Source organism: Capra hircus, chromosome 20 (genome assembly GCF_001704415.2).
Source record: "Capra hircus breed San Clemente chromosome 20, ASM170441v1, whole genome shotgun sequence".
Taxonomy (NCBI): Eukaryota; Metazoa; Chordata; class Mammalia; order Artiodactyla; family Bovidae; genus Capra; species Capra hircus.
In genome coordinates this window covers 16,567,961-16,588,452 of record NC_030827.1, presented here as the reverse complement: position 1 = coordinate 16,588,452, position 20,492 = coordinate 16,567,961, and positions in this window count along the sequence as shown.

Here is a 20,492-nt window from a genome sequence, read left to right as displayed (position 1 = left end):
GGAAATTAGTGCATGAGGCATAGCCAAGGGTTCAGTACAGTATTTTGTGGTCAGCGGGTCTTAAGCTTCCTAGCTGTCAAAGTAAAAAGGGAAACATGATCAGTCATAAGGTTTACAACTGTCTCATAACATGTTCATACCTATTGCTCAAGAGAGGCATGTAAAAACTGGCATTAGAACCTGAGATTTTTTTGCTCAGAGTCTTCCTAAATGAGACTCATATGAAATAGTGACCCATATTCTCAAAAAATCACAGCATATTCAAGTAATACATACAAGAGGTATTTCCAAGTGGCTGCTTAATAGCACACCAGTTAATTTAATAGTGCCAAAGAGAAATTCTGAAAATAAACGTCTCTAAGGACACGACTGAGCGACTGAACTGAAGGGTCAAAATGGTTAAGTCCAAGGGCCAAGGTACTATTTATTGTTCTCAGTCAACCTATGGGCTAGAAATTCACCTCTGTCTGGGCCACATATTTTGAGATGATCTCTGTTCTAAATGTCAGCTCCTTGGGAGGAGAGGCGTCCCTGGTGGCTCAGAGGTTAAAGCATCTGCCTCTAATGCGGGAGACCCCTGGGTTGGGAAGATCCCCTGGAGAAGGAAATGGCAACCCACTCCAGTACTCTTGCCTGGAGAATCCCAAGAGGGAAGAGCCTGGTAGGCTACAGCCCACGGGGTCGCAAAGAGTTGGACACGACTGAGCTGCTTCATTTCACTTGGGAGGAGAGAGGTTTGCTGCTTTATCGTTTATATACCAGGTATACTCAACCTTGAGCAGCTTGGTCACCTGCCTGTGGGTGTTTTTTTTTTTTTTTAATGGTTATCACATGCTTTAGAGTGAAACAGATTGGGGTTGTCTTACATTGTGTCACTGTGGGCAATTTGCTTAGACTGCCTCAGCTTCAGTTCTCTCCTGTGAATTGGGAGAGGAATACCTGCTTCACAGGTTTACCGGGAGAAGCAAGTGAGGTCGTGTATAATCACAGAGCTCTGTGCTCAGGGGAGAGCAAACACTCAACAGTAGCTATCAAGGAGATGAAACTACTACTAATGGTGTCCCTCTTCTTTTTTTAAAATACTGTTGGAGTCTTTTTATTAATTTATTTGGCTGTGCTGGGTCTTTGCTGCTCCGCAGGCCTTTCTCTAATTGCGAGGAGCGGGAGCTGCTCTCTACATGCGGTGCTTGGGCTTCTCATTGCAGTGGCTTCTCTTGTGGAGCGTGGGCTTTCAGGTGTGGGGGCTTCAGGAGCTCAAAATTTGGGGCATATGGGCTTAGATCCCCGATCAGGGATCGAACCTGGTGTCTCCTGCATTGGCAGGCAGATTCTTTACCACTGAGCCACCAGGGAAGCCCTCACTCATTGTATTTAGACTGCAGGGGAATGGCCTTTTTCCCTTCATGACTTTAGTGTCATCAAACAACTTTTATTATGTTAGTATATTTTTGTTAGATTTTCTTCCTACTAAAGATTCAATATAGCATTTCTAATAGTTTGTTTAACTTTAATTTTTTAATATAATGCTAAAGCTTTATAGCTAAGAGCCAATATAAACATTTGATTATCTCAGATTTATGAAAGAAAACGCAAAATAAAATGAAGCAGAACAAAGCCATTTCAGGCCCAAAGAAGCTTCACCAGGCTTTCCCAAGACCCAGTGTTAGCATCCAATAGAAAACAACATCCACAGCTTAAAGATATGTGCTGGAGACCTGTGAGGCTATAGATCTAATTTAATTAAAGTTAAGATTTATGGAAGGAGTGATTTCATTAATACCTTTGGTTAATAGACAGGTGCTAATTTGCATATCTTGACAATGCATATTCAAAGCAGGTGATGAAGGCCTGCTCTATAAAGGCTCAGAAAGCAAATTGCTGGCTGACCTTGGACTATGTAGGTGGGCATGTGCCAAGTCCACACATCTGTGTCTCTTAAAAAAAGGCCTGTAGCTCTTTAAGTGCTCATAAATATAAATGCACGCTTGCTCTGTTTTTCTTGAGTCTTTTGCTTGTTCAGCTTTTCTCAGGTTAGGGGCAGAGGGGTCAGCTAAGCCTCTGACCCCCCTCTCAGTCAGTTCTCAGGGGACAAATCCTAGTAGACTTCAGAGAGATGTGGGTCAGCATTATGTGGCTTTGTTGAGCTTCCCTGGAAATAGGAACAATTTGAATTTCAATGACTATTTGCTGAACGTCAGAGCCCTGTGAACTTGAGTCAGTAGCCATGATTTGAATGCCTTCAGTATGGCATATTGCATGGCATAAAGTCACATTGTTCCAATCTTAGTTCATATTTTGATTTGAATGGTGGACCAGAGAACATCTCATTAAGTGTGCAAATTAGATCATGTTAAGTAAGTGGCTTGAGTACCTGGTAGAGAAAGACTGAATTTCAAAGTAACGTTAGAGAATGAGTCATAAACAGAGGAAGGTTAGGCATGATTTTATATATGTTTACATCCCCTCTCCCCTCCCAGACATGAGATCATCTTATCCACAGTGTCTGTGGGTACTTGGCACAGGCTGACACTAAATAAATACCAGTTTAATTGAAGTGGCCGCAGTGTTCTTGCCTGGAGAATCCCAGGGACGGGGGAGCCTGGTGGTCTGCCGTCTATGGGGTCGCACAGTCGGAGACGACTGAAGCGACTTAGCAGCAACAGCAGCAGCAACTAAAGGATTCACTCAAGAAGATTAGGAATGCTTTTCTAGCAACTTGGATCACAAAGGATCTGAAGTTCAGGATATTTTTCTTACCAACTAAAAAGTAAACTTTGTAATTTTCAGCTGTCCTCTGTGCTAGATCCTCTGGTTGCCAAAATGAAACCTCAAAACAAAACCGTAGAACAACAAAGAAACAAAAGCTGGTGTTCTTTTTTAAAAAATAATTTTACTTCATTTATGGCTGTGCTGGGTCTTTGTGGCCATGCAGGCTTTTCTCTAGTTGTGGTGAGCGGGCTGCTTTTCCTTGCCGTGGGCAGGCTTCTTATTGCAGTGGCTTCTCCTGTTGCAGAGTAGGGCTCTAGGGTGCTCAGACTTAAGTAGTTGTGGTTCCGGAGCTCTAGAGCAGGCTAAATAGTTGTGGAGCATGGGCTTAGTTGCTCTGTGACATGTGAGGTCTTCCCAGCCCAGAGATCAAACCCATGTCTCCTGCATTGGCAGAGTGATTCTTTACCCCTGAGCCACCAGGAAAGCCCACTGCTGTTCTCTTTACTGCTTTTGTTTCCTCTGTCCTTTATCTGGAAGATGCAGTTAAGGCTATGCCTAGGAGATGTTGATGTAACTTCTAATTTACATTCGGGGACTGATTGTGGTGGGCCTCGTTCCTATCAATCGTTGCCACAAAATTCCTCCATCCCATGTTCTTTCTCCCCCATGCTATGGACACAGTTGGAACAGATACAACCATTGGAATCATGGATAGCTAAGATCCTCTGGAGGGCAGAGTTTGGTGAAGAATCATAATGAACTGTTAGAAGACCAAGTTCAGGGGGAGGGGTGTCTTGTTCAAGGTGCTCCCTGCCGGATGCCCAAAGAGGGTGCCTCTGTTTATGGGACTGGCCAACTCTGGGAGGCAACCTTCCCTGGCACCTGCCAGCGCATATTCATATCTCTTCCTGGAAGTCCTTCTGCTTTCTGACCTTGGAGGCTGTCTTAGCTATTTACCTCACTTCTTATTCTAACCCCCTAATGTTTTCTTTCAGTGTTTCATACCTTTATTTTTTTAAGCTTTAAATAAAATTTACCCAGGCTAGAGAACTAACACATGACTTGAAACAAAATCTCACTTTCATTGTGGATTTTCTCAGTGTCTTTAGATGGTTTCATTATTTTCAGCAGTTAGGCTAAATTTAGAGAAAAAAGAGATTTGAAACAATTAATTGTTAACTCTAGGTGGACTAGATAAAATCATTGTTCAGCTTTTCTTTCTTATCTGTCTTTGCTGTTTGTTTGATAGAAAAGTTTATTTTGAACTCTGGAGCTCTAGAAGCCAAGTTTTGCTGAAAAACAAACCCAGGATTAAGTATAAATAGATACTTGTCCTTAGTATCATGATACCTATTTCCCAGAACTGAAATGCAAATTAAATCGTCTGATTTATGTAATGCTCTTAGGATGATTCATATAATACAGCAAGGACTTAGTAAATGGCAGTCATATCATCAGCAAAATGGAAAGACAGCCTACTGAATGGAAGAAAGCATTTACAAATCATATATCTGAAAGGAGTTAACATCCAAAATATACAACTCAATAACAACAAACCAAACAATCTAATCAAATAGTAGGCAGAGCATCTGAACAGATATTTTTACAAGAAGATAAACTGATAGCCAACACATCCATGAAAAGACGCTCAGCGTCACTAATCACCAGGGAAATGCAAATCAAAATGAGATATCATTTCTTATCTACTAGAAGGGGCGTCATTGAAAAGAAAACAACAAATGCTAGTGAGGATGAGGAGAAAAGGGAACTCTTGTGCACTTTTTTGGGGAATGCAAACTGGTGCAGCCACTATGGGAAACAGTATGAGATTCATAAAAAATTTAAAAATAGAACTATTTGGTTGGCCAGAAAGTTCATTGAGTTTTTCTGTATGATGTCATGGAAAAAGATGAACTATCTTTTTGGCTAATCCAATATCATATGCTCCAGCTCTTCTGCTGCTGCTGGTGGTGGTGGTGGTTTAGTTACTCAGTCATGTCTAACTCTTGCGATCCCATGGACTGTAGCCTGCCAGGCTCCTCTGTCCATGGGATTCTCCAGGTAAGAACACTGGAGTGGGTTGCCATTTCCAACTTTTCTACCTCTGGGTATTTATCTAAAGAAAATAAAAACACTAATTCAAAAAGATATGTACCCCCATGTTCATTCCAGCATTATTTACAGTAGCCAAAATATGGAGACAACCTAAGTTTCCACTGATAGGTGAATGGATAAAGAAAATATGGTGTGTGTATATATGTATGCACATGTGTGTATACATACATTCATATACATATAAATATAATATTATTTAACCGTAAAAAGAACAAAATCTTGCCATTTGTGACAAAGTAGTTGGACTTTGAGGGCATTATGTTAAGTGAAATAAATCACAGAAAGACATATACCATGTGATCTAACTTACATGTGGAATCTAAAAATAAAACCCAAACCAAGCTCATAGATACAGTGATCAGATTGGTAATTGCCAGAGTTACAGAGTTGAAACTGAGTGAAATGAGTGAAAAGGGTCAAAGGTACAAGCTTCCAACTATGAAATAAATGTCATGGAATGTAATATATAGCATGGTGACTACCATAAATTGCATATTTAAAATTTGCTCAGAGAATAAATCTTAAAAGTCGTCATATAAGAAAAATATTTCTTGTACCTTTTTTTGGTGATGAATGTTATTTAGACTTATTGTGGTGATCATTTTCTACTATATATGGATATCGAATCATGATGTTATATGTATGAGACTAATATAATGTTATACATCAATTATACCTTAACCAAAAAAAAAACTATTGATATAACCACAATGAGGGAATAATTTTTTCAAATCACATTAGATATTATTTTAACTATATATTTTAATACAATATATTCTAACTATAAGCAAACAACCCAAACAGTGGGTTGGTAATTAAGCCATTACCAAATATTGTTATTAGATTTGAGATTTGAGACTTGATTTAAAACTATCAGATTTTTGACTTGTTTCCATTTGAGCAACTACCCATTTATGCTCTATGTACCTATTGGTACATAAAGGGGCTATCCTGGTGGCTCAGAGGTTAAAGCGTCTGCCTCCAATGTGGGAGACCCAGGTTCGATCCCTGGGTCGAGAAGATCCCCTGAAGAAGGAAATGGCAACCCACTCCAGTATTCTTGCCTGGAGAATCTCATGGATGGAGGAGCCTGGTAGTCTACAGTCCATGGGGTCGAAAAGAGTTGGACAAGACTGAGCGACTTCACTTTCACTTTCACCTATTGGTACAGTTGGTTATAAGAAAAGTTAAAAGCCACGCAGGCAAGACCACATCTTGCATTGCAGTTTTCCTCATGGAATAGGAGTAAGTTAGACTCTGAGGAGAGGATTATGTGAAACTACTAAGTGCCGAAGAATTGATACTTTTGAACTGTGATGTTGGAGAAGACTCTTGAGATTCCCTTGGACTGCAAGGAGATCCAGCCAGTCCAGCCTAAAGGAAATCAGTCCTGAATATTCACTGAAGCTGAAACTCCAATACTTTGGACACCTGATGTGAAGAACTGACTCATCGGAAAAGACCCTGAGGCTGGGAAAGATTGAAGGCAAGAGGAGAAAGGGACGACAGAGGATGAGATGGTTGGATGGCATCACTGACTCAATGGACATGAGTTTGAGTAAACTCCGGGAGTTGGTGACGGACAGGGAGGCCTGGCGTGCTGCAGTCCATGGGGTCGCAAAGAGTTGGACACGACTGAGCGACTGAACTGAACTGAGACTCCAAAGCAGTGTTCTCATTCTGTGCTTCACAGACACTGGTGTGTTATGACTTGTTAGGCAGTATAGCAAAAGGGACTTCTGCAGTCACACACAAATAGGAAACAGTTCCCACTAAGGAAATGGACTGATTTTGCTTTGGGCTGCTCACGGCAGAAACCTAGGAATGATATTTGACCTCTTCTTTTCCTCACCTTATGTTACCCAATCCACCAGCACATCATCTTACTCCATTTCCAATTGTACCCACACCCTCCTCCCTCTGTCTTCTTAGCTGTCCCATCCAAACAGCTCAGCCCTAAGCTGTGATGCAGTCTACCTGCCCCACCTCCATGGCCTCTACTCTGTAGAGCAAGTCCACAATAATCTTTGAAAAGCTAAATCCTAGGACCTCATTCCCCTGTCTAAAGCCCTCCCTGGCTTCCTGTTCATTTCAGGTCAGTTGCTCAGTATGTCTGACTCTTTGAGACTGAACCCAAGCTTTTTCCTTGTCCCTACCTGTCTCTCTGACTTCATCTTCTATTACTGCTCGAGTCACTCCATTCTGCCCTGAGCTTTATCTCTGCCCTTGAGTATGACATTCTCAATTCTGGCTGAAGACCTTTGCCTGGAGAGTTCTTCTGGAGCTACTGTTTATAGCCAACTCCACACACCACCAACTCTTACATGCTGTATCACTTCTTAAGTTAGTTTTAGAGGTCATACCACTATCAGAAATCATGTTGTTCATTTGTTGGTTACTTGTTCCTGGCCTCATCTGGAATGTAGTCCTTCTGAATGTTGGGATGTTGTTATATTTCCAAGTTCCCAGTGCAGTGCCTGGCATCTCATAGACACAGATATTTATTGTATAAGTGAATAAAGTAATAAATAAGATTCTAGACCAGATCTAGACATCAGATTCTAGACCTTATACTGCCTTATAAGTGTGACCAAAAATATGGCCACTAGTTCTTTTACGATATACTCTTTAGCCATAAAATAAAGCATCATTTTTCTTTTCTGTAATGATAGTTTTAGATGAAATTTTCAAAATTAAAACTTGTTTTTATCTACTTGGGGGGGGGAATTTAAAACTTCAAATGAGGAAGAATACCTTGGTCTCCATAATTATGCAACTGGAGTTGAAGTGTTATTAAAATATTTTAAGACATTCAATTGAATGCTTTCCTTGAGCCCTGAGGCAGCTGGTAAACATCACACACTAAACAAAAAGTCTTTTCTTCATTTTTTGTTTTACTTTTGAATGATGTATATATTTTGTAAATATACTACATTTATTTTTAAACCCTAAAGCAATTCTAAAAGAATGAATGTCAGAAATTTATTTTTCAAAATTCTTGGGCAGGCTACACAGAATGTTTTTATTAGATGGTAACTTTAATTTTTAATTAAAGTTAAATCTTTGGTTGATCAGAAGCCAGTTTAATAATATTTCATTGTTCTTTCTTTTTATTAAAGTAGACTATTTCCTATATAGACTCATGTTTTCAAAATGGCAGGAACATTTTTCAAATGAAATATTCTAAAGCTCCAATATATAAAGCAAATATTGTGACTTCAATAGTCTTTAGTGATGTCAGCTTTGGAAAAATTACTTAGCCTTTCTGAGTCTATTTTCCCTCCTATAAATGGGGATGCCTTGCTGCAAGGATTAAATAAACTGATCCATGTGAAGCTCCCAGCTCAGCATCAGACATAACAGACCCTTGATACGTGTTACTTACTTTCTACGTTGCTGTCTCCTTCGCTTTACTCCAGTTATACCCAGTGAGTTCCTGCTATGTGCCTAGCACTTGCTTGGTAATGGGCATAGCAACAGTGAACAAGACCTGGTGCTTGACTTCAGCCTTAGAGAAGCCCTTTGCATTGGAGACTTTTAGTGTGGCTTGGAGTTTGATGATACAAGAGTTATAACTATATCTATTAATATATCTATTTATCTATCTATAACTATATATGTCAATAAAATGCAAGTTTTTACCACATGTAGTAGGCAGGGTTCCAAAGTCAAGTTAAAAAGCATTGCAGAAGACAAGTTTTTTTTTTAAGACAAGTGTTTTTGTGTGATATTCATGATTGCTTGATATGCAGGGTTGCAAAGTCAAGTTTAAAAACATTGGGGCACACCAAATTGTATAGGTTTCATTCTAGAACTTTAACCTTGGGAAAATGCACTATGACTTTCTAAAAAAATCTCTGGCAGTGCTGTGCACATATGAAGGGCTCTTACAGAATATTTGATCTGTAAATATCAAATCAGTAGTACACACATTTTCTGAGACACTAGAGGAAGAAGGGAGATTTCCAGCCAAGACTAGCATTCTTCTTCTGTCTGTACTTTCCTGTGTGGGATTCATGTTGGACCCAAAGATGAATTCAATGTTGACAGGTAGTAAAGGGGGTGAGGGAGGCACTCTGAGAAGAAGAAAGTAGAAAAAGCCTACTTTGCTGTGGCATGAGCATTGAGCAACTATCGTCTATGGAACATTATTAATTATAGTAATTTAATAAAAAAATATGAAGAAAACTTAGCATTCCGATAGTATTCGAAAGCTGGATAAAGCCTCCACAAAGTTGTACTCTAAAATTTTTGATTTCTCTGTTGAGGACTTTTGTAATAATTCTGGATTTCACGCTTCTTATTCCAACCCAGGGGACTTCGTAGGGCATTTTGGTTAAATGTATGATTCCAAAGTTTTTCCCAGGCAAGAGGTAGGCATAGAATGGTAAGACTCATTTGACTGAAATCACTGACATTTTAAAAGAAAACAGAAGCATGGCAAGTTTGTGAAGGTTTAAGTTTGTTTAGAAGTGATTCTATGTATGTATGGGGAAGCTTTTTCACTGTTTCTTAAGCGATTTGGCACTTGGTTTCTTCCTGCTACCTCCCTATCTAATTTACTATATTTGGGCCCTCCTGTACTAGGTATTTTTGCCAGGAGCCACAAGGCCTTCAGTCTTTGTGCTGGCCTCACCGGGCCTTCTGGTGTTCCATTCCTCCCCATGTCCTTTCCATCTGTTTGGATGGATCACCATATTGGCTTTCCAGATGTTTGGGCTTGAACTGGACAAGAGTCTGTTTTGGATTCAGTCCCTCCTTTGCCCTTGCTGGAGTAGAAACTCACCAGTCTGTTAAATCAGTGCTTATGGGAAAAGCTTAGAGGATACCGAAAGGGCTTTGCTTCATTTCCCCGATTCTATACTTTTACAGGGGCTTTCTCAAGGTCAAAGTCCATCTTTAAAGTCTACACTTCAGTGTTTCCCAATCTTTCTATCACCAATAGTCTCTCTTACAATTTTCTTTCCTTATCTCATTTGTAGAAAGAGTTTTGTCTACCAAAAAGTATAACCAAAGTTATATTTTCCTATTAATTAAAGTTTATGTTTAGCTTAAGTATTAATATCTGCACCCTAGTTGATGTGAGTATAATCACGAACAAAGAAACTTGATGTTTTAGCCTGTGCATTTACATTTTGATAAATGTATTAATTATAAAGAGAATTTTGATACTAAAAAGCTCTAGGACCCCAAGTGGATCGAGGATCCCAGGATGGGAAAATCATTTAAACTAAAGAAATGATTCTAATGGTAAAGATTTAAGTAGGTGGTATTATTTCAGGCTTATTGGGAGATTTTGAAGGGAAATGGGAATTTGACCTGCTGCTCAATTCATACTGAATGGACACTTGCCAGTATTTATTAACACATACCTTCTCTTACGCTCATGCATGCTTATGTGTGATATGTATGAAAGTTTTCTCCTCGTAGAGGTATAGTTTAGGGAGATGTTTTCTTTGAAATATAATTTTGTATGATAATTTGTGATATGAACTTAATCGTCACTCTTCTCCAAAGTTAGCAAATAGTAGAGAATAATTTTAAACTAGTCCTAAATGGGTTTCAAAAAATATGCTAAATATCAAGGATTGAATGATTAAGACAAGACCAATGCCAATTTTCCCTACCCTTCATTCCCACCAACAGATGGTTTTATTAGCACCATTTTCCAGCAGGGGAAATCCTTAACCACACAAGCTGTGTTTATTATTGAGGACTGACCTTTCTACTTGTGGCAATTTGAAGAAATATAGGACCTAACACTTTATAATATTTAAAGACAGCCAAGAAAGAGTCTGAATTATTATGGGATGCAACAAACTGGAAAGTCAGGAGATAGAGTGGAGGAATCTTTAGCTATGAGAAACACCAGGGAGTTAGCGTTGGAAGAGATGGTGCATATCTAAATTGCTTTAAGACTTTACTAATGGAAACACATTAGTACTAGAACAAGTTGTATGGTTTTCAGATATCAACAATAAAGGAGAGGAGAGATAAATTTAGGCTTAAGAAAAAAAATCACATTCTTGAAACGCTATATGCTAAAGAGTGAGAGCGAAAGAATTGTTGGAAACAGCAAGAAAGTAACTCTCAGGGTACTTGGTAAACAGGATAGCAAATATGAAAGAAGTTATTGTTGAAGAAGAAATTGTTATACATTTATTTTTTGAGCTTATTTGGAACCAGCAGGTTTTTTCTAAATAAGCACTTAATTTCAGAATTGTTTTCAATAAGCAGAAAAATTGCAGTTGGCAGAGACTTCTCATATACCCCATATTCAATTTTCTCTATTATTAACATTTTACATTAGTATAGTGTGTTTACCATAGTCAATGAATGAATATTGATACATTATCTCAGACTGATATCCATACTTGATTTGAATTTCCTGTGCTCCCCTGTCGTCTTGCTGCTCTCAGGTCCCATCCGGGATACTATGGGACATTTAGTTGTCATGTCTCCCTTGGACTCCTCTAGGTTGTGATAGCTTTTCAGACTTTTCTTGTTTTTGCTGACCTTGACGGTATTGAGGAGTAGAGGTCAGGTATTTGGAAGAATGTACCACACTAGGGCTTGGTCTGATGTGCTGCTCATGATTACACTGGGGTTGTGGGTTTTGGCGAAAAAGACCATAGAGATGAAGTGCCGTTCTCGTTACACACTATCACTGTGACTTATCGCTGTCGGTGGGAACCTTGACTACCGTGTAGCAGTAGTGTGTATTTTTCAGGTTTCCCCATTGCAGAATGACTTTTTTTCTCCTTTCCCATACTTTTTGGAATGAAGCTACTATAAGCAGCCATTAGCTAAAACGTGGGGAGGTATTTGGAATTCTGCCTGAGAGGTTGTCTGCTCTCCCCACTTATCTATTTATTCAATCATTTATTCACATCAGTGTGAACTCATGGATATTATTTCATATTTGGGATCATAAATCACTACTTTACTTCTTTGTTCAAATTGTTCCAGCTTTGGCAGTGGAAACTCTTTCACGTGGCTCCTGTGTCCTGTTGACATACTCTGATCATTTTTAATTTTTTATTTTTTTTGAGTACTTCCTTACTTCTGGTGCTACAAGAATCTTCAGCCTCATTTTGTATATTTCCTGCCTCAGTCCGAGAATCAGCCATTTCTCCAGAAAGCCCTGGTTCTCTTCCTCAGAGAGTGGTATTATTAATCAAGCTGTGGGGACTCAGTAGAGACTGTCCTCAAGTCTCAGTGTGGGCAGAAAATGACCTATGAGCTATCTTACTCCCTAACAAGCCCCTCTCCCCATTTCATGGAAAGCCTGGAAAAATACAGAAAGAGGTCAAAGAAAATGAAAACTGACTGAGCTATTTGCCCAGGAAGGCTTGATACAAGAGATTGACTTACAGGGGTCTGCAGTTTAACCTACAATAGTCATAAAATCAGTTCAAACATGTATTATTTTGCTGAAGATATACTCAGCCTGGCATTTGCAATCCTCATTTCACCTCACCTCAGGAGAACTTGGCTTGCATAGCAAAAGTGTGTGTGGGTTTATAGCCTACAGTTTGAATTTCACTGCACACAATTTAGTTTCACTTCATAACTGAGCCCCTGAATAAATGTGTTTTTTCATCAAACCAAACAAACAAACAAAACCACCCTTGAGCTAAAAGGCATAGAATGCTGGCTATCCAAGAACTCAATAAAACGCCCACTTGCCATGCCATGTGACCAGCAAGGTGCAAATCAGCCATCACATGAGTCTCTGCTGGGAGAGCTGTATGCATGTCGATGTGATCAGAGGCGTGTTGCAAGGGAAACTTGGCCAGCTGCTTTTGTAAGCCATGATTCTTTTGGAGAATGAGAAAGAAATAAAGCTTTCAAAATAGAACATAAAAGAAGTAGGTATACAATTGGATAATAATCATAAAATGTGTCGTGGTCAACTGGTTCAGCCTTTTTATTTTATAGAGAAAGTTGACAGTGTTAGTTGCTCAGTCATATCTGATTCTTTGTGACCCCCTGAACCATAGCCTGCCGGACTCCTCTATCCATGGAGTTCTTCAGGCAAGAATACTGGAGTGGGTACCATTCCCTTCTCCAGGGGAATCTTCCCAAGCCAGGGATCGGACCCACGTCTCTGACACTGCAGACAGATTCTTTACTGTCTGAGCCACCAGAAAAGCCCTAGAAAAGAGGTAAGTCCCTGCCAACTTTATTGAATGAGTCGGGGTAGCCCAGAACTGGAGTTCAGCTCTCTGACTGTGAGGCTGCTGCTGTTTCCATGCTGCCTTGTGTTTAATGATTAAAGTCTTACATCTGGTTTATGTTCCATGTTGTTGGCCAGACAGGAGATAGATCATACGCCTCTAAGGTTTCATTTTTCCTCCTGGGGAGAAGTGGATAGCAGTAGAAAGCAGGGTATCATCTATGGAGATGTTGTTCTTAGCTCCTAAGATAGGCTTTGGAGATCTTCAGGTGTGCTGGATCCTCTCTGCTGCGGGCAGGCTTCCTCTAGCTGCAGCAAGTGAGGGTAACTCTCTCCAGGTGCAGTGTGTGGGCTTCTTGTTGCGGTGGCTGCTTGTTGCAGATCATGAGCTCTCGAGCAGGCAGGTTTCAGTAGCTGAGGCTCGTTGTCTCTAGAGCAGGGACTCAGGGGTCATGGCTTATGGGCTTAGTTGCTCCACAGTATGTGAAATCTTCCTGGACTAGGCATTGAATCTGTGTCACTGTGCCTTGTCAGGTGGATTCTTATCCACCGGACAACAAGAGAAGTCTTAGAAGTCATATTCTAAGCCTGCCACAGGAAAACAAAGGTCAGTATAGGCAAAGGGGCCACTAGGCTGAACATTGTTATGCACGCCACACTTTCAGCTTTCCTATTAAAGATCTTTAATTGATGTTCAAATCCAGGATGCAGCTTCATTTCTGCAATTATATATCAATTATATTTGGCTATAGAGATGAGACAGACTGGCATACATTAAAGGGAACGCATATAAGAATTAAAGATTTTAAAATTTAAAAAATAAAAAACTAAAAAAAAATAAATAAAAAATAAAAGTCATATGCTGTAATGCTAAACTAGCATTGAAATATTCTATTTGACTCAATGCTAACTTAAAAAAAAAGAAGATTATTAAAAGAATATAACAATTAGCATCATATACTGAAGGACAGGAAATGATATACAGCAAAGTTTAAGGGAGATTGGAATTAAAGGATTCTCAGAGAGTCCTAGAATTGGTCAGTGAGTCAGTAAATATTTACTAAGTACCTGCCATACTCCAGGTATGTAGGGATACAGGAGCAAAAAATTCAAAGTCATTGCTTCAAGGATCTGATGTTATCATGGGACAGTTTGTTAATATAATGGGACAGTTTAAACATGCACATAGATCAACAGAATACCTTCATTTACTGATGAATGTTCTGAGAATAACAGGGGAATGTGATAGTTGTGGGGCAGGAGGTTCTTCTTCAGCTGAGGTGGTCAGGAAGGGCCTTTCTGAGGAGGGGACATTTGAATTAGGAGAGGAAGTCAGGCACCTCAAGATCTGGGCAAGACACTTGCAACTAGAAGTAACAAGGAGTACCCAGTTTCTGAAATAAAACTGACTTGAAATGCGTGAAGGATGGACTTAAGGCGGGTGTGGTTCAAGTGACATAGTCAAGGAGAGAAAGAAAGGGCATAATGTCAAAAGAGTAAGCAGAGGACAGATGTACAGGGCCTTGTAGACTGTGGTAAGCAATCTGTATTTTATGTGAACACAGTGGAAATTCATCAAAGAGTGAAAAGCAATATAGTAACTGCTCTTGCTGCTATTTGTGGAACTGACTATATTTAAAAGATTATTGGGACTTCCCTGGTGGTGCAGTGGTTGAGACTTCACTGTCCAATGCAGGGTGTGTGTGTTCCATTCCTGGTCAGGGAGCTAAGATCCTGCATGCCTCATGTCCAAAGAACATAAATTCAATTGTAATATTGTAACAAATTCCATAAAGACTTTAATGGTCCATATAAAAAATCTTAAAAAAGGATTATTGCAGAAATTTAGTGTGAGATGATGATGAAGTGGTGGTAAAGAATTGCTGAAGGGTGATCAGGGTCAGGATAAATTTTGGAGATAGAACTCTTGGGACTTTATGATGGATTAGACATGGAATAGGAGGGAAGCAGAGGAACTGCAAATGACTTGTAGGATTTTTGACCTGAGCAACTCAGTGGATGTTGGTGCTATTTGTTGAACAGAGGCAGACGAATAAGTCTCTATCTGTCTAGGATGATGTGGTCTGAGGGATCAAACATCCTTTTGGCCATGTTAGGTTAGATAGTTTTCAGACAGCCATAAAGTGTTAGTCAGCTGTGTCACGGACTATAGCCCACCAGGCTCCTCTGTCCATGGAATTCTTCAGGCAAGAATACTGGAGTGGGTAGCTATTGCCTTCTCCAGGTGACCTTCCTGACCCAGGGATTGAACCCAGGTCTCCTGCATTACAGGCAGACTCTTTACCGTCTGAGCCACCAGGGAAGCCCTTAGACAGCCATGGAAAGATGCCAAGAAAGTGGCTGGATAAAAGCTGCTGATGCAGAATTGAGTTGTCAGAATTTGTTTACACTGTTTAAAGCCAAGGTATTGAAGAAGATTAACTAGAAATAGAATATTGAGGTCAGAAGAGAGTCAAAGTCAGAATCCTGGAGGTGTGACAGCATTGAGAGCTCTGGTAGAGGAAAAGCCAGAAAGGGAAACAAAGAGACTGGAGAAAGGAAGAGGAAACCTCAGCGAAATAAAATTAAATTGTTTCAAGAAGTAGACGCTCTGTGAAATGCTGCTGAGAAGTCAAGTAAGCTGAGGGCTTGGCAACTTTAATAAGAGTTATATCAATGAAGCAATGAGAGCAAAATACTCCTTGCATTGGGTTGAGCAGAAAATTGAAGGCAAGATAAAGGAAACAGTGAGGATAGATAACTTTTCTGTAATGGGGGAAAAAAACCCTAGACTGTGTGGGCACAGATTCAATTAGAATTAATTTGATGGTGGGAAAATATTCTTATCTGATTGCATTTAGTTTCTCTGTGAAGTATGAAGTGAGATCTCTGGTATTTTATTCTTGTCTTCTCAGCTCTTGATTTTCCATTTTCCCAAATTACTGAGAGTATCATCTTAGCTTTCCTGTAACTTTACTTACAAGTGTCTTTGGCTTGCCATGGTACTTGCTGCTGCTGCTGCTAAGTCGCATCAGTCGTGTCTGACTCTGTGCAACCCCATGGACGGCAGCCCACCAGGCTCCCCCATCCCTAGGATTCTCCAGGCAAAAATACTGGAATGGGTTGCCATGTCCTTCTCCAATGCATGAAAGTGAAAAGTGAAAGTGAAGTCGCTCAGTCGTGTCCGACTCTTAGCAACCCCATGGACTGCAGCCTACCAGGCTCCTCCATCCATGGGATTTTCCAAGCAAGAGGACTGGAGTGAGGTGCCATTGCCTTCTCCGGCCATGGTACCTACTCTGGCCTCAAATTGATTGATGTGACATTATAGCCGTGATGGTCAACATGGTCTTACAATAGTTTATCTGTCTCAGTTCAGATTCTTGAGAAGGACAGCCACGGCTCATGCTCGTCTATTGGCTTTGGGTTAGTTTTACTTCTGAGTCTACTGGTTATGGTAGGAGGTCTTGGTTACCTAGTAGAAACATGTAGCATATGCCTAATCTTTCATCATGAGCTTTTCCAAAGAATACAGCGTGAACTGGACGTGAATTGGTATTCATTTCCTGTGACTGCTGTGACAAATTACCACAGACACAATGGTTTAAAACAATGTAAATTTATTTCCACACAGTTCTGGAGGCCAGAAGTCCTCCAGCAGGGCCAGGCTCCCTCCTGAGGCTGTAAAGGAGACTTCATTCCTTACCTCTCCTGTTTCCGGTGGCTGCTAGCATGCCTGGACATTGTTTGGCTGGTAGCTGCATCACCCCCATCTCTGTCTCTGCTTTCACATTGCCTTCACCTCCCCATGGGTCTCTCCTTTGTGGATCTGTTCCTATACTCCTGCCTCTGTTTCATAAGTGTATTTATTGTTGTTCAGTCGCTAAGTTGTATCTGACTCTGTGACCCCATGGACTGCAGCATGCCAGGTTTCCTTATCCTGTGCTTAAACTCATGCCCATTGAGTTGTTGATGCCATCCAGCCATCTCATCCTCTGTTGCCCTCTTCTTGGTTTGCCTATGACTGCATTTAGGACCCATCTGGATAATCCAGAAAGGTCCTACTTTCAGCGTCTTTTACTTAAGCACTTTTTTTTTTTTGCCACATAAGGTGATAACACTCTTTTTTGCCATATGATTTTCAAAGTCCTAGAGATTAAGGTATGAATATATTCTTTATTTTGTGGGGTAGGTGGAGACACCATTCAGCACACTATAAACAGGTACCTGAAAACCTGAAACATCTTGCAGGGCTTTCTCCTCTTTGTCAAACATTTTCTAAAGGGCAAGAGTAGAGAGGATGCAAGGGTTGAATTCAAGATTTTGAATCAGTCTCTGAATAACCATCTTATCAAAAGATTTATGGTCACTTAGATGTACTGCCTCATAGTCCCACTGAGAAATAGCACCAGTTGACACCATTTTGGTTATGTCATAAGACAAGGCATTTGGCCAGACCTATTTTCTTCTTATTGAACTTCTATATTAACAGAATGGAAGGAACAGATGACCGTAGAGAGAAACTGACTATACAGTTCATCCTTGTTTTACAATGGGATTGCGTCCTGATAAACTCATTATAAATTGAAAGTATCTTAAGTTGCAAATGCATTTAATACACCTAACCTTCTGGATATCATAGCCTAGCCTAGCCTTCCTTAAACATGCTCAGAACACTTACATTAGCCTATGGTTGTTCAAGATCATCTAACACAAAGCCTATTTTATAATAAATTTTGAATACTTCATGTAATTTATTTCATACTATACTGAAAGTTAAAACCAGTAATGTTGTAGAGGTACAGTATGGTTGTAAGTGTATTGATTGGGATCACGTGTCTGACTGGGAACCGCCACTGTCCAGCATCAGGAGAGAGTACCATACTGCGTATTGCTAGCCTGGGAAAAGATAAAAATGCCAAATTTGAAGCACATGTCTACTGAATGTGTACTTCTTTCACACCATCATAAAGCTGAAAAATTTGTAAGTCAAACCATTGTAAGTCAGAGACTGTCTATATAGGTATTTTTTCCATCTAACCTGGGCTTTGGGAAGTATAGTTAAACAATTTAATAGTGAAACAGTCAGCTTTTACCTTGCTGTCCTTTTTTGTCAGTTGTCAGTCAAAAAGGGAAAAAAGTATAAAAATAGAAAGTAGCTTCTGGGCTTACAAGAGTATGAGAAAAAATATAGCTTTATTAAGGCTATTGGAGTTATTTCTCCCACCACATTGCATGTTCTTTGTGAAATTCCCTTGTGCTACCCACTTCGTTCATGAAAGCAGTTATACTGCTGTCCTTGAGTTAATCTTTCTTGAGGAAATCCTTTTAAATAGTTATTCTTGTCAGCACTTTTTCCTGCAGTCATCCAACTGCCAAGTCCTACCTATTAAATTACAGGAGAGGAAGTATTTTAAGTGTCCTGTTTTTGGTGGTGGTTCAGTCAGTAAGTTATGTCCAACATTTGTGACCCCATGGACTATAGCCTGCCAGGTTCCACTGTCCATGGGGCTTTCCAGGCAAGAATACTGGAGTGAGTTGCCATTTTTCTCTCCAGGGGATCTTCCAGACCCAGGGAAGCCCAAAGTTAAAAGTAAATATGATGATGGTCTTAAATTCCTAAAAAATTTGCTAAAAAAATAAAAATTTATTAATAAGTCCTGTTATTAAGTTGGTACAAAAGTAACTGTGGTTTCAGATTATGAATTTTAAATTATTATAACTAGGCTCAAGCACATCTTTATTAAACAAACCATTACAATCAACACATTTTTCCAATGAGAAATGAGTTTGTTTATTCCTATAGGGTAAAAAATGCATGCTTCAGAATTCAGTGAACTCTGGAAAGCATTTTCTGCCTCCTGCTGGTTGTGGAAGCATTTTCCCTGCAAAACATTGTCAAGATGCTTGAAGAAGTGGTAGTCGCTTGGCAAGAGGTCAGGTGAAGAGGGTGGATGAGGCAAAAGTTCATAGCCCAATTCATTCAACTTTTGAAGTGTTGGTTGTGCTACCTGTAGTCAGGCATGGTTGTGGAAAAGAATTTGGTCCTTTCTGTTGACCAATGCTGGCTGCAGGCATTGTAGTTTTCAGTGCATCTCACTGATTTGCTGAGCATATTTCTCAGATGTAGAGGTTTCGCCAGGATTCAGTGACCATGACCTTTTTTGGGTACAAGTTTGGCTTTGGGAAGTGCTTTGGAGCTTCTTCTTGGACCAGCCACTGAGCCGGTCATTGCTGGCTGTCATATAAAATCCACTTTTTGTTGCATGTCACAGTCTGATGGAGAAATGGTTCATTGTTGCATAGAATAAGAGAGGATACGTCAAAACGATGATTTTTTTGATTGGCAATATGCTCATGAGGTACCACTTATTGAACTTTTCCACCTTTACAATTAGCTTCGAATGCTGAATGACTGCAGAATGGTAGCCATTGAGTTCTCTGGCAACTTCTCATGTAGTTTTAAGAAGATTAGCTTCCATGAGATGATCCTCTTGGTTGATCATTGTCAACTTCCAATGGCTGGCCACTATGCTCCTTATCTTCAAGACTCTTGTCTCCTTTGCAAAAGTTCTTGAGTTACCATTGCACTGTACAGTCATTAGCAGTTCCTGGGCCAAATGCATTGTTGATGTTGTAACTTGTCTCTGCTGCTTTATGACCCATTTTGAACTTGAATAAACCACTCTAATTTCCTTTTTGTCTAACATTATTTCTATAGGAAAATAAATATAAAATCAATAGCAAGTAAAAAGTCATTAGCAGAAAAACATAAAATGAGAAGTGCACATTAAAATGATGTATAACACAACCACATTTATTTAAGAGTATATTACAATATCAAATGACAAGTTTCAACAATGCAAAACTGCTGATTACTTTTGCCCCAACCTAATAGTAACTTTCTCTTCTGGAATGACTAAAATCTCCAGAGTTACTTCCTATGAGAAGCACTGTCCTGGCGTTTACATCTAGTCTGCCTAATTTGATGAGGTTAAACAGGGACCTGATTGGTCTATGGTTTGTGGAGTGTTCAGCAGTATCCACAATTACTAAGCCTGCTAGTTTTGCTCTTGTTCTCACCGCTAGGAATAATAACAGCCTCTAGAAGCTGTATGAAGGAGGATTTACCCAAGCTTTGTAGAAGAAGAACATGGAGGGTCTCCTCTCAGGCTGTTTAGCCCCTGAGGAGCTCATTGCTCATTTCCACCTTCAGAGTAGTCTTGAGCTGCTGACCTGCCTCCCAGGTAATGGCCACACCCAGAGCCATCCTCCTCTGTTTAGAGGTAGCCATAAACCTCCTTGCAGTAGACCATTTTGGAATGGATTAGGGAGGCTTAGGTTTCCCTGGAGAAGGCAATGGCAACCCACTCCAGTACTCTTGCCTGGAAAATCCCATGGATGGAGGAGCCTGGTAGGCTGCAGTCCATGGGGTCACGAAGAGTCAGACACGACTGAGTGACTTCACTTTCACTTTTCACTTTCATGC